A 12,694-nucleotide genomic window follows, 5' to 3' on the forward strand; every position below is an offset into this window, starting at 1 on the left:
ACCACTCCTTCAGTGTTGTGAAGGTTCCTATTCATAGTATTTACTTTTTCTTTCATTATGATAGAATAAATACAAAAATGTTAATATGACTGACTTACATTTAAAAAGGACGTCGGCCATATTGTAAAATCACACGAAATTGTTATCTATTATCTGTTTGTTTTATTTAGGAAGAACACTGTTGCAACCTAACAGTGTTGGTCTCACATGCTATCTTATCAGCTCGGCTAATTTCACTTTAAACATGCTGACAAAGATGCGGATGTTGAAACTCTTATTTTTTTTTCTTTTAAAGATTTAATGGTTAAAGAATTAATGAAGAATAAGTGTACTAGGTTAGCATTCTGCACTTTGACCTCCCAAGGAGATTCTCATTATCTCCCACAGCTGACCCATTTGTTCAAGGCATGAAGCATATGTTTGCTTCCTATGAATGTTTCACATTACAATACCCAGCTGACCCCTAAACTTTATATGCTTAATACAGTATCATTTTTTGTTGCAGCATCTTTAAAAAAAAAACACTTTAAATATATTCTATTCTATTCTATTTTTACTAGTCAGTGCAGTATGACTACATAATTATTTTACAATGCACAATGAAACCAATATGCAGTGTATAGACAAGTTTTTTTTTTTCCTTTTATGTAAGCACTGTATTCTAGTATTTATCACAATTTAACATATTATGTTATTATCATATTTAACACAATTCCCCTAAATTGCATCTAAAAATAAATGAGGGTAGATGAATGACAGTCTACGGTATGATTAGATGGTCAGTTATGGAATTACGTTAACCATTTTTCTGAGAAACAAGAAATACCAGACTTTTTTTCTGTCTGGGCCCAAGCTATATAAATTAATAGACACTGCATTTTGATTATGTTTCTTGTTGTAGTATTTAATAAAAAAAGTGTGGTGTTTATAAAATTTATGAATAGACTGGATAAAGCTGGGATGTAAAGTGCTCATGGTTGAAGCTGGGATGTAAAGTGCTCATGGTTCTACTTCGTCTGGAAGTCCCACTTCAAACTGACATTGTGTGAAACTGAGAACAGGCCGTGTGCATTAGGGCGGGTGACAAACTTTTCCTTGAAACCTCGGCTACGTACAATGACTAAAAATAATCCCTGCAAAACGTTTGGCCACAGACTTATCTGACATCCTTTTGTATGACAGGTTGCCAAATTAGGCCTTGTATCCTGCACTGTGCTGATCCAGATGCATGCCCATGTCTACTCTGATTTCCTTCAGTTGTCAAAGCCAAGGAATGAGTGTGTTTAAATTAAGACAGTAGGACTTTTTTTAATAGAAAGATAAAATGTTTAATTTAAAGAAAGAATGTAAAAAAAAAATCACACCAATTTTTTTATTATTAGTCATTATTAATTACAATAATAATAATAATATTACAATATTTTCATTTTGCCACTTTTGCCAAGTGTTCAGTGGGTCTCCCCATAAATGGAGAGCAATCATTTTATTACAACTGTTCCTTTCATCTAATTTACAAGCCAGCAACCTACTAAGAAAATAGCAGCCCTAAATTATGACCACATTCAGTTGCGCACTTAGTGTAATCTTTAGCTGTGGCTGGTTGTAAGTCATTGTCAGACACTGTCAGATTTATTCCTCTTGGCACTGAGCCTGTATGTCACATCGTGTTTGCCTACACCCACCCATATTAAATGATTTCAAACCAGCCCCCACGGAATGCCTGGCACTGTGTGTAACACATAACCATATGAGTATGAGGCCCTTTTCTCTCAGCTGCCACTTTATGTGTTTTGTATGTGCCTGTGCATGTGTGAATGTGTCTGTTTGTCTGTGTAGTTTTTCTCTATTGTATAAGTATTTCTAGGCCTTTTGTTCTCCCTGTGTGTTTTGAATGCCTTCTGAAACGTGCTAGTGCATATGTAGGTACTTCTTGTGCTGACGGGTGTTTGTTTGTTCTTTGATATTGCAGCCTGCCTGTTAGTCATTCCTGCTGTGTGTTTAGTCGTTGCCTGGATGCCTATGTGTGTGTATGTGTGTGTGTAGAACTGGGCAGGAAATGTCCCTGCTGGCATTTGAGAAACCCTACACGAATCAGTCCAAGCGTGGCATGAGCACCTGCAGCCCAGCATCCTGCTACACACAGAGGCCTGCTTGTTTGTCAACAGGCCTTTTCCCTGTTAAAGTCAGGGTCTCTCCGTAAGCTCTGCGGTATGGGAGATCAGTCAGACTGGCACAATGGACTCCTGCTTTACATGCCCACCCTTCAGTAAAGGCTTTCTCATGCCCACACAGCTGCACCAGCCCAGCTGAGACTATATATCAGAAACAATGTCCCTACTTTTAATTGACCATCACAGTTTATCTCTGGTTACCAGTCATGTATCAATAGATAATGTACAGAAACTTTTTTGTTCTAAATGAAGAGATTACAGTACTGGGGACACACAGTTGGGTGTTGTTAGAGGCCCTAACACTGCTCATTTTGTTTAAAACTCAATTGTTGTTTCTGCCAATGTGCTGACACATACACTTAGGCACATCCTGTTTTCCCGCTGATTTCTACATCAATTTAAGGACAGAGCGAGATCACATGTATGTCGGATATAGTCCTCCTCTTGTCTTTATCTGCCTAGTGTAAAAATGTGATTTTCCAGAGGATAGGTTTCATTTTAGTTGGGGTCAGTGAATGCTAACAAGTAAAAGAGAATAAACAGAACACATGCTTTAACCAAGTAAATAGTTTAGATACAATGTGTACCATAATTGCCATAAATTAATCCAGCTATAGCAAAGGAATCGCTAAAATATCCAACCTAAGACATTAAATAAAAAGCTTAATTAACTAGCTAACAAACATACCTGCTCCAAAAAAGCTAAAATAACAGCATAATAGTGATGAAATAAGCATACATTATTCCTAATAAACATGTAATATGTTATGAACAGATTCAAATACAAAGAAAATAGTGTTTGTTTTTTAGTAGAAAGCTTTCAAGAAAAGTTCACAGGGCATCTAGTTAAGACTAGATGTGTGTATTGCAAAACGGCAAAAAGTCAGGTGAATGGGATGATTTTAATTTCATGCAGGTACAAGCAAGAAGTCAGAGATGGAGCTCAAGGGAAAAACAAATCATGTTATTGAACACAGTGCAATTTCAGAATTTATTCCTTCATCCTTCATATCTGACTTGGTCACTGCAGGGTTGTGGTGGTTTCAATGATGCTACTAGATTGCTTTGGCGTGACTAACTTCTGGTTTAGGCAATTTACACTTCAGTTTTAACTTTGAGTACACATACAGATAAAGATATTTAGAGCAGTAACAGATACAGAATGTCAGTGTTTATTATGTAGTTATAATCCATAATCTTCCATAGAGACTCTCAGGTAAATAAAAAAAAAGGCTTATTTGGATAGTCAGAGGTTAATAAACACCTACTTGGGAAACTCTGGTAGGGATAAATAAATATAGCATTTAACAATCCAGTCGGATATGCATGAAATCCTTTGCTTGCTTTTAGATTTTTTTTTTTTCCATAAAAGACTATTGTTATTTAAAGTATTGCACTGTCTAGGCACTTCTATAACACTTCTGTGTGCAAAATGTTTTGTTTAGTTCTAAATGTTATATTAGGCTCTTTCCCCAGAAGGATTTCCTTTCCTTTCTTGTATTTTTTTTAATGTTTTCTGAACGGATTACTGCTAAATCAGTCCAATTGCAAGTTGTAATTAGTCTAAAGCCCTGTAAACCTAGCTATGTAAACGAAGTAGAAATTTTCCTCTAAAGCAGTATGGGGGCGTTTGAGGTCCCAAACAAATCTGCCTTCATGTTTAGGTTGGATTTATTCAGTTATGTGTTACCTGATAAGTTTCAGCTTGAGCACAGATGGTCATTATAATGAATGGAGATGGATTCAGTGGAACCCGGTTTTGCATTTTTACATTACCCATGTTTTCCACTTATCATTAAAGTCTTAACAGAGAACCTATGAACTATGTATGGAGCTTGCTCATAATTTTTTCACGTGTATTGTTTCTGATGGTTTGTTCTTGTCCTTGTAGCAGCTTGTAAAGAATAGACCTTAACTTTCTCTGAACCCTGTAAATCACAGTGCAGGGAACGTGTGAACAGTGGTGTGAATCCCTCATCGTGTTACACACAGGCCTGTAAAAAGCTGATGGCAGAGATGAGAGGCAGCTGGAATGTACACTGATCTTTGTGATCAGAGAGGCATGCGGAACCTGTGCTCTGTAAGTACTCAGATAATCAAAAGTGTATACATGCTTGCATTCAAGGCTTAGTATGCTTTTATACTTTAAGCCACAGTAATAAAACAGGTCCAGTGGTAGTGACCACTGAAATTAGAAATATGATGGCGTAATAGGAAGTCAATGGTTATTAATTGACTGAGAGAAAAACCTTTGTAGTGATTTGTGAACTATTTCTGTAGTAGGAAAAAAATCTATTTCCTAACCATTTATTTACCTTTTGATTCTGTAGTCAAATTACTATGCAACCAAGCAGGGCTGCTGTCACACATAAAAAGGGGCCCCAAGGAAACATGCACACATATGAAATTCCTAAGTAAACAGCTGTAACTTATAATCAAATTCTAACTCATTCTAATGCAATTTCAGTATTTCGTTATGTATGTTTTCTTCCGCTTTTATTTTCATTTTGTGTGCCTGACTTATGTGACATCTTAGCAAATTAGCATGAATGTAAATCAATAATACTTCTGTACATAACTTAAACCCCTTTGCACAATGAGGAAAACGTATGTAATTAGCATAAAAGGTTTCAGTGCATGGGGAAGCAAATAGGAACCAAACCATTTTACATTAGATGTATTTCAGGTAGGTTTATTTTGCATGTCAATGGATTGCTTGTCCTAGGACTGTTAACAGCTTCCTAACTAAACTAAATCTATAGATTTTGTTTACTGCAAAACTTCCTTAAGTAGAAGAGCAATAGCTGATAATCTAGTAAATAGAAGTGCCCCTGTCTATCTCCTTAGGGCTTTATTCATTAGGTTTATTTGAATATTGTGTTTGTTCCAATTTTTGGGATCACATAAATTAAATGAGGCTACATTTACCTTAAATAATATGTGTGTTTTAATGTTAATGAATAATTTTCTTTTCGATGCAACATGCCCTGTTTCCACTGCGCTTTCCATGCCATTACAAATTATTTAAAAGCAACATGTCCTTCTACCTCAGGACTGAATGCAGGTACACTCTGATGTCAGACTTCTGCCCAGTGTCACTGGATGAAGTCTGTAGCATGAGATCATTTTTCCATTCACCCTGCACAGTGGACTAGTGTAAGGGACACCTCCAGTCCAGAGTAAGTAACAGAGACTCATCAAGTTCAACTTAGATGAGCATGATCTATCATGTTTTGTCACCTACCTGAAACTTCACACACAACTCTGATTACAGAAACAGATTAACACATCTTTCTTTATATCTAAACTACAAAATAAGCTGCTTCATTAATAAGTGTTGTGGTCCAGTATCATGGAGAATCATATAATATCCAAACTTGGCCATTGTCTCTTTCTGCTCTGCCCCTAGTTTATCTATCACAACATGACATCAGCCTTTGTCTCAGTTACACATCCTCCCCAGTGTCCTGATGGCTGAGATAAAGCAGGAAAGTCACTGATTAGCTGGGAATCTCGTTACATTAGAGCAATGGATCTCTCCCTTCCGCTTTGGCCTAATTGAGATCAACAGAGGCAAAAAAGTATGCAGGTGAGTGGAAATGCATCTCTCTCTCTCTCTCTCTCTCTCTCTCTCTCTCTCTCTCTTTCGCTCTCCCTCTTTCGCTCTCTCTCTCTCAAGATTCTCACCATGCACAGGCTCTAATTTCAGAGTTTTCTTGAGAAAATGACCTTGCCAATCTTTTTATCCCCAACAATCTTAGGGTCATGGGGAGCTAACTGATGCAAATCAGTTTGAGCAGACATCTGAATGGCTCGATACATTAGTTGGGTTCAGTGACCTAGAAAATGGGTTTACACCAAGGAGGAAATGATGGCCAGAGATCTGTGACTAGTTTTGATTTGTATACAGTATACACTAAAGGTGAAGCTCGAACAATCTACAGGAAAAAAAACTTCTCCACTTCCATCAATCATGTACACGTGTCTCTGGTGTAGACTGAGTGTGAATTCATCCTTGAATAAATGAAGGATCATAACATGTGCATTTCCTCTTTGATCTCTCGGAGGTGCTGATGAGTTTGAATTATAGCATTTGTTATGTAGTCTTCCACATTTAGACATAACACATCATAAAGAGATGACACCTGTTATGATCATCTTCTTTAAACCATCTGGGTAATAGCTTGTTCGTTTTCAGTATCTGCAAAAGAGATTGTATACTGCCTTGTTCAGTGATATTCATATATAGTTATTTAGAAAATGTTTGTGATATGCTATTTGATCAGAGCAGCCTAGCCTGAACATATTATTTCCCACAAGCTATTCAGTTAAACTGCCATTGTATGTATCTTACTTTGGCTATTGTGAAGCATTGCTCACAGGAATTCTGACAACTTCCACAAACAAGTTACAACTTGCAAAATGCAGCAGCAAACATTAAAACATTCCCAAAAAACAAGTTTGTATTAGACTAGTTTTTAGATTGCTTCTATGTCTTCCCGGTTTTCTTTTAGAATTTATTATAAAATCTTATTACTAGTTTACAAATTCCCTAATTGTACTATGTGTCAAGTCGTGTTATAAATTCATATAGTGATAGCCTTGTATATTTGTCATATTTGTCATCCACCCAACCACTGACTGAAATCTAAATACTTTGACTTTTAACTAGCTGTTCTTTATTTTTAGTCACGTTACTTTAATTTTTATTATTCTAATTTGATTTTAGTATTTTTATTTATATAGTTTTACCATTCATTTAGCATTGTTAATATATCCTACATCATTTATTTTGTTATAATTATATATTTTTTATAGTTGTATTTTTTTAAATTAAATAAATAAATAAATAGTTTATGCTGTATTAAATAACTATATTCTTCTTCTTCTTCTTCTTCTTCTTCTTCTTCTTCTTCTTCTTCTTCTTATTATTATTATTATTATTATTATTATTATTATTATTATTACAACTTCTACACCGGTGATATTTCTAAACGTTGTTTTTCAGTGGTCACCTTGCTATAAAAGCTGGAATGTACAGAAATGGACAAAAATTAAACAACTGACTAGATGATGAAACATGGTACAGCTCAAGTGAATTCTATTCGTTCCACATAAAGCCCTGGGTGTCAGGTAGCTCCTGTTTTGCAGTATCATACTCCAGGACATGGTGCCAAGGTGAATCTCAGTCACCGTATCCTGTGACCCTTGATCAGAATAGTCGAGTGTATCACCTTCACACCAGCCCATCACGTCTCATTCAACTCAGGGCAATCTATGAGGTGGGAAGATCTCTAGTTACCCATAACCGCACAATATGTCAGTGTAATGGGGAAAGATAACACTACACTTTTAACACAAACGACAGTAAAGGACGATAGTAGCATCAGGTCTGCAGTAGCATAAACATATGGGCATCATCATAGTTCTGAAAAGAAATCTCCAGAAAATATTCATATCTGTTGAGGAGTTTGTTTAAAGCAGAAATATCAAAATGAATCTCTCTGACTTCCATTGTCTCTGGTGATTCAGGCACATAAACTACATGCGTTTTTAATAGGACAGGGCAGGTTTCAGGGGAGTATCAAATTTATCTGTATTTATTGGTGCCAAAGCTAGCTTGTTCAGTTGACGGTAGAGCTGGATGTGATTAAAATCATGATTAATAAACATATCGATTCTCAAAGATTCTTTTAAGCCAGTATTACACTCTTTATTGGTAACGGACGCCGCCATGTGGTCAGATCTGGTATTCAATTTTACATACAGAAAATGAAGCTTTTAAAATTTCTTTCTTTCTTTCTTTCTTTCTTTCTTTCTTTCTTTCTTTCTTTCTTTCTTTCTTTCTTTCTTTCTTTCTTTCTTTCTTTCTTTAATATTAGTCATGCTACTAGTTTTGATGTTTTGATGCAATTCTTGGTGTTGCACAACGTATTTATTTATTTATTTATTTGAGCTACCATACATTTGATCTATCACACAATATGATATTAGTTATTATTATAGAGGTATATATATATGTATGTATGTATGACAAAAGATGTTAGTTAAGCTGTTACAGCACGGCTTTCCTGGTGATAATTACCTGGCAATGCGTGTGTTCAGGTTCAAGTTTTGGTTAAGAGGAGCTTCCACTAGATGGCAGAAAAGCTCTCAGTTCCCACTGATCTAACTGTGCAGCTGTACACTACTGACAAATCTACAGGAATCACTCTAACATGGGCTACTGTTTTTACAGATTGTATTTTTTTTTATGATAATTATGATTACAATTCTGATGATGTTCATGATGATAAAGATGATGATGATGATGATGATGATGATGATTAGTATCAGTATCAACAACAGAAATTAATGTTTTTCTTTTTTGTGCTATTTTTATCTGTGACTAAATCAGACTCTGTGGTATGGCTTTAACATATATGTAACGTATTTGTTTTTAAAAATCTGAAGCCAAATTGTGTGAACAGAGATGGAGCTTGTGTAATTAGACATGGACAGACTCCCACGTCATGGGCTTTAGTCGGATTTAGAACTATTTTATAAGCGTGAGTGGTGAAATCCAGAGTCACTGGAAATACTTTATCCTTTCCAAATCTTTCAGAACCAATTATATCTCAGTATGGTGTAAATGTACACAAACATGTATGTATACACACAAACACACACACACACACACACACACACACACACACACACACACACACACACACACACACTCTCTCTCTCTCTCTCTCTCTCTCACACACACACACACACACACACACACACACACACACACATATACACACATATTATTTTTCAGAATCCTCTCATGTAAATATCTCAATACATCTTTCTAAACAGAGAAACATTATGTCTTCCCTAATTATAACGTAACGTTTAAGATATAACATAAACAGTGAAAGAACCTCTCTTTCACCTAAATATCTGAAGAAAATATCTTTATCGTCTGCTTCACCACACACAATCTTTTTCATCGCCTCCCCTTACCACTCAATATTTTTCCTTTCTCTTCACTTTTTATTTTCTCTCCAGGCTGTCTGCCTTTTCCCTTCCTTCCTCTTGTTCTCTGCCTCCTCCACGACATGTCTCGGGTGAAATATGTGCCAGAAAGATGAGTGAAAGTTTGGCTGGAGAGAAACACTCAGGCTTAGTGTGAAGTGTTGAAGGCCAGCAGGTAATAACAGGAGCATTCTTTTTGGATCAGGCAGCAGGATTTTGTTTTTCTGTTACTGAACACTGCATAAGAAAAGGAAGGCTTGGAAGTGTAGAATAACACCAGTTTGCATCACAAAGTCATTTCTTGTCTGTTGCTGTGTGAAACAAACCTCTATTCTACATTTTTTCCTTTGAAAAGGTAGATCAGAAAGAAGGTTTCACACAGAAATAGTGATACTCTCATCGACTCGTCAAAATATTGTTAATCAACTCATCGAATCATTCGTCACTTTATTATTTCGACTGATTTTCTCAGAGTTATTTCATTTACTATTGATGTGTTGTTCTGGTTTGTTTGTTGTTAATGGTGACGCTTCTCCATAACCCTTCTGTGTTTGTGAGTATCCTAAGTCTGTAATTCCTCACACCCTGAATGTGTTGTGTTTTTATTGAGTCAGTATAAAGGTTTTAGAGCCATGGCTCTCAAGTTGGATCATTGCCATACAACCTTAATAAGGGTTGTAAATAATGTAAAATAATATATATTGATGATACTGTAGCTATTATAGTTATTATTTAGCTATTAATGTGATTGTAAATCTAAATTGTAATCCTTAATATTTTTATAAGTTTTAATTTACTTATAAAAACATCTACACTTAAAGTGGTCCCAGATTTAAAGGATTTTAGAAGCTTTCAAGCTTTTTCCCAAGTAACCAGAGCTCTCATCCAAGATCATTGAAAATACCTACACCATTATCATTTTCCTCTTTTTCAAAATGTAAAAATGTCATAATCACTCATTGTTATTTGCAATCGGAATGATAGTAAATGACTAAGTTGAATACTAATAAAGCACTGGCATTATGAATGGAGATCATAATAATTATTAGCTTCCAATATATTTCTTTTTGACTGAAAAGATCTCGAAAATCACAGCTCTTCAAAGGTCAAAAGACAAGCTATAGTATTATCTAGGAATAACAGCATGAGATTATAGTTTAGTGTGGTTGTTCAGCGAGTGATTGGACATTCTCAGAGTGAGAAGAGATCCTGCTTCCCCTGTGCCCCCATCTCCCCTTGTACCCTTAAGCCAGGCTGGAGTGTCAGCACCCCGCTGGGTCCTGGCTGTTTATCTCTTCCGAAGTGGTTGTGATTAATGAGGCCCTGAACACATCCTCTTTCCCCTGAACCAGCTGAGTAAACAGGCCACGCTATTCCAAGTCAGGCCGCTTTGGGAGCACAGCTACAGGTAGCCAAAACGCTGCAACACAGACCAATCCTGCCCCCAGATCCCCTTGGGGTGGGGGTTTGGGGGAGATGGTGTGAGGAGGGAAAGCAGTTCACCCTAACACATGGCAGATCAACATATCTGAGTCAGTAAATGCTTTTTTTTTTTTTTTTTTTTTTTTTTTTTTTATAAATACAGTCAGGTGATAAATTTAAATGAAAAAAAAAAAACACAAACTTGAATAAATCGGTAGAGAAATATAATGAATACAGATGCATCCATCTATATCACGGCATTTAACATGCTACAATTACCTTTGCATTTATATATGTGCATAAATATTCTGATCTAGCCCAGACTACCATGATATTAGAAACAGCAAGGGGAGAAGATGTTGTGTTTCAAGAGTATTGGTGAATAAGGTGATATCTGCATTAGGCAGTAGTAGTAGTGCAGCAGGTAGCATGCCTCCTCATAGCCCCAGGACCCTTGGTTCAGTCACGAGCTCTGGTTTCTGTCCATGTGTTCTTCCTGTGTTTGTTTCTTCCCAATTCTCATGTGTCCTTCCACCTCCTAAAAGATACTTTTAGGTGGATTGACTAAGTAAATAAATATTTATCAGAGATTATTGAATGATGTGTTCTCCACCACCTATGTCGAAACAGGAATTGTAAGAATACCTTTTGGATGAATGGTACTTATCTATTTAGTACAATTATAGACATGTAGAATCTACACTAAGACATTCTGAAGCTTTCTGGCAATTCTTGGTGGCCCAACAACTTACTAAAGGTTTTGTATTGTTTTGCCTTTAATTTGTAACCTGTTTTATGTTAAAATAAGCTAAATAAAATGTTTTCCTTATTATCATCTTATTACTAGAGAAATTAAAATTAAATTAAATTAAATTAAAATTATATCAATTTATATGCAGACTTGCAGACATGTTCGGCAAGATTGGAACTAGATTTCTGCTTAATTCAGTTTTTCAGAATGTTTAAGCAGTTGAGCTATACCATACTGCCTACCTTGCTTCTATTTTATTATTAAGATAACGAGGACCTAATAGTGATGGATGCACTCATGACAGACAAAAGATAACATAAATAAATCCTTTTTTCTGTGTGGTTATTTGATTTTCCATTAAGAATTTTATTCCATGCAGGAGGACTGAAGGCCACAGGCCTGAAACTTCAGCGTCACGTAGAAACCAGTCTAGCTGTTTTGAGTTTCAGAGTGTTGGCTCAATTTATTTAGAGGATTACGGAGACAGATGTTTGTTTCTTCTCCAAAGCCCTGGTGTAAAACACTGTACTCTTCACTTAGCAGGGGGCTTTTCACAGTGACAGTGTGAGTGTTATGGCGGTTGTTCCCTCACTCCCAGTCTCAGGTAACACTGGAAGGGTTTTATGTTCTGTCTGTCATCTCACATTCAGGCCATTTGTCCATTGGCATTTCCTCTTTCATCTGTTTTTGTTTCTGCTTTTGGTGTCTGGCCTCACACCTTTTAAACTGAGGCTGATCCCCGAGTTTGAATGAGGGCTGAGCTTTTACACACAGGTGTGTGGGAAACTACTCGAAATCCATGCTCACTCCATTTCCCCATCATGGTCAATTACAGTTGCTGTTTTTGAGCAGTTTAACGCTTGATCACTTGAAGTGTGAACTTGCTAGCAGGGACAATTGCTAAGTAAAATTCTTCTTCCCTTCTCATTTCTGTCAGATACCTGTATTAAGTCTGTAAGCCTGTTTAAGTCATTGTTTTGATGAAGCCAGTATTACAGACTTACCCATTATCACTTTGCTGATGTTGGTGGTGGTTCAGGTATAAATGGTCAGGCTGAGGACAGAGTTTTGACTGGGTCTCTGTGGCTGGGTGAAGGACTGTCTAAGGAAGGTTTGGTATATTCTCATAGTGAAATCCGAATTAGTAAAAAAATGTCCAACGTTATTACTGCTTTCTACACCGACTGTCATGTGCAAAAGCTAAAAGATTATATGACCAGATATATGACAGAATTAAGCTAAAAGAAATCCTCATTTAGAAACACTAGCAGTTTCCATAATAATCTCTACAGTGCAGTACAGTTTAAGAGTTGCTCTGACACTGTAGTGTATCATTTAATGTCAT

The sequence above is a fragment of the Tachysurus vachellii genome, chromosome 2, assembly GCF_030014155.1.
Source record: "Tachysurus vachellii isolate PV-2020 chromosome 2, HZAU_Pvac_v1, whole genome shotgun sequence".
NCBI classification, from domain to species: Eukaryota; Metazoa; Chordata; class Actinopteri; order Siluriformes; family Bagridae; genus Tachysurus; species Tachysurus vachellii.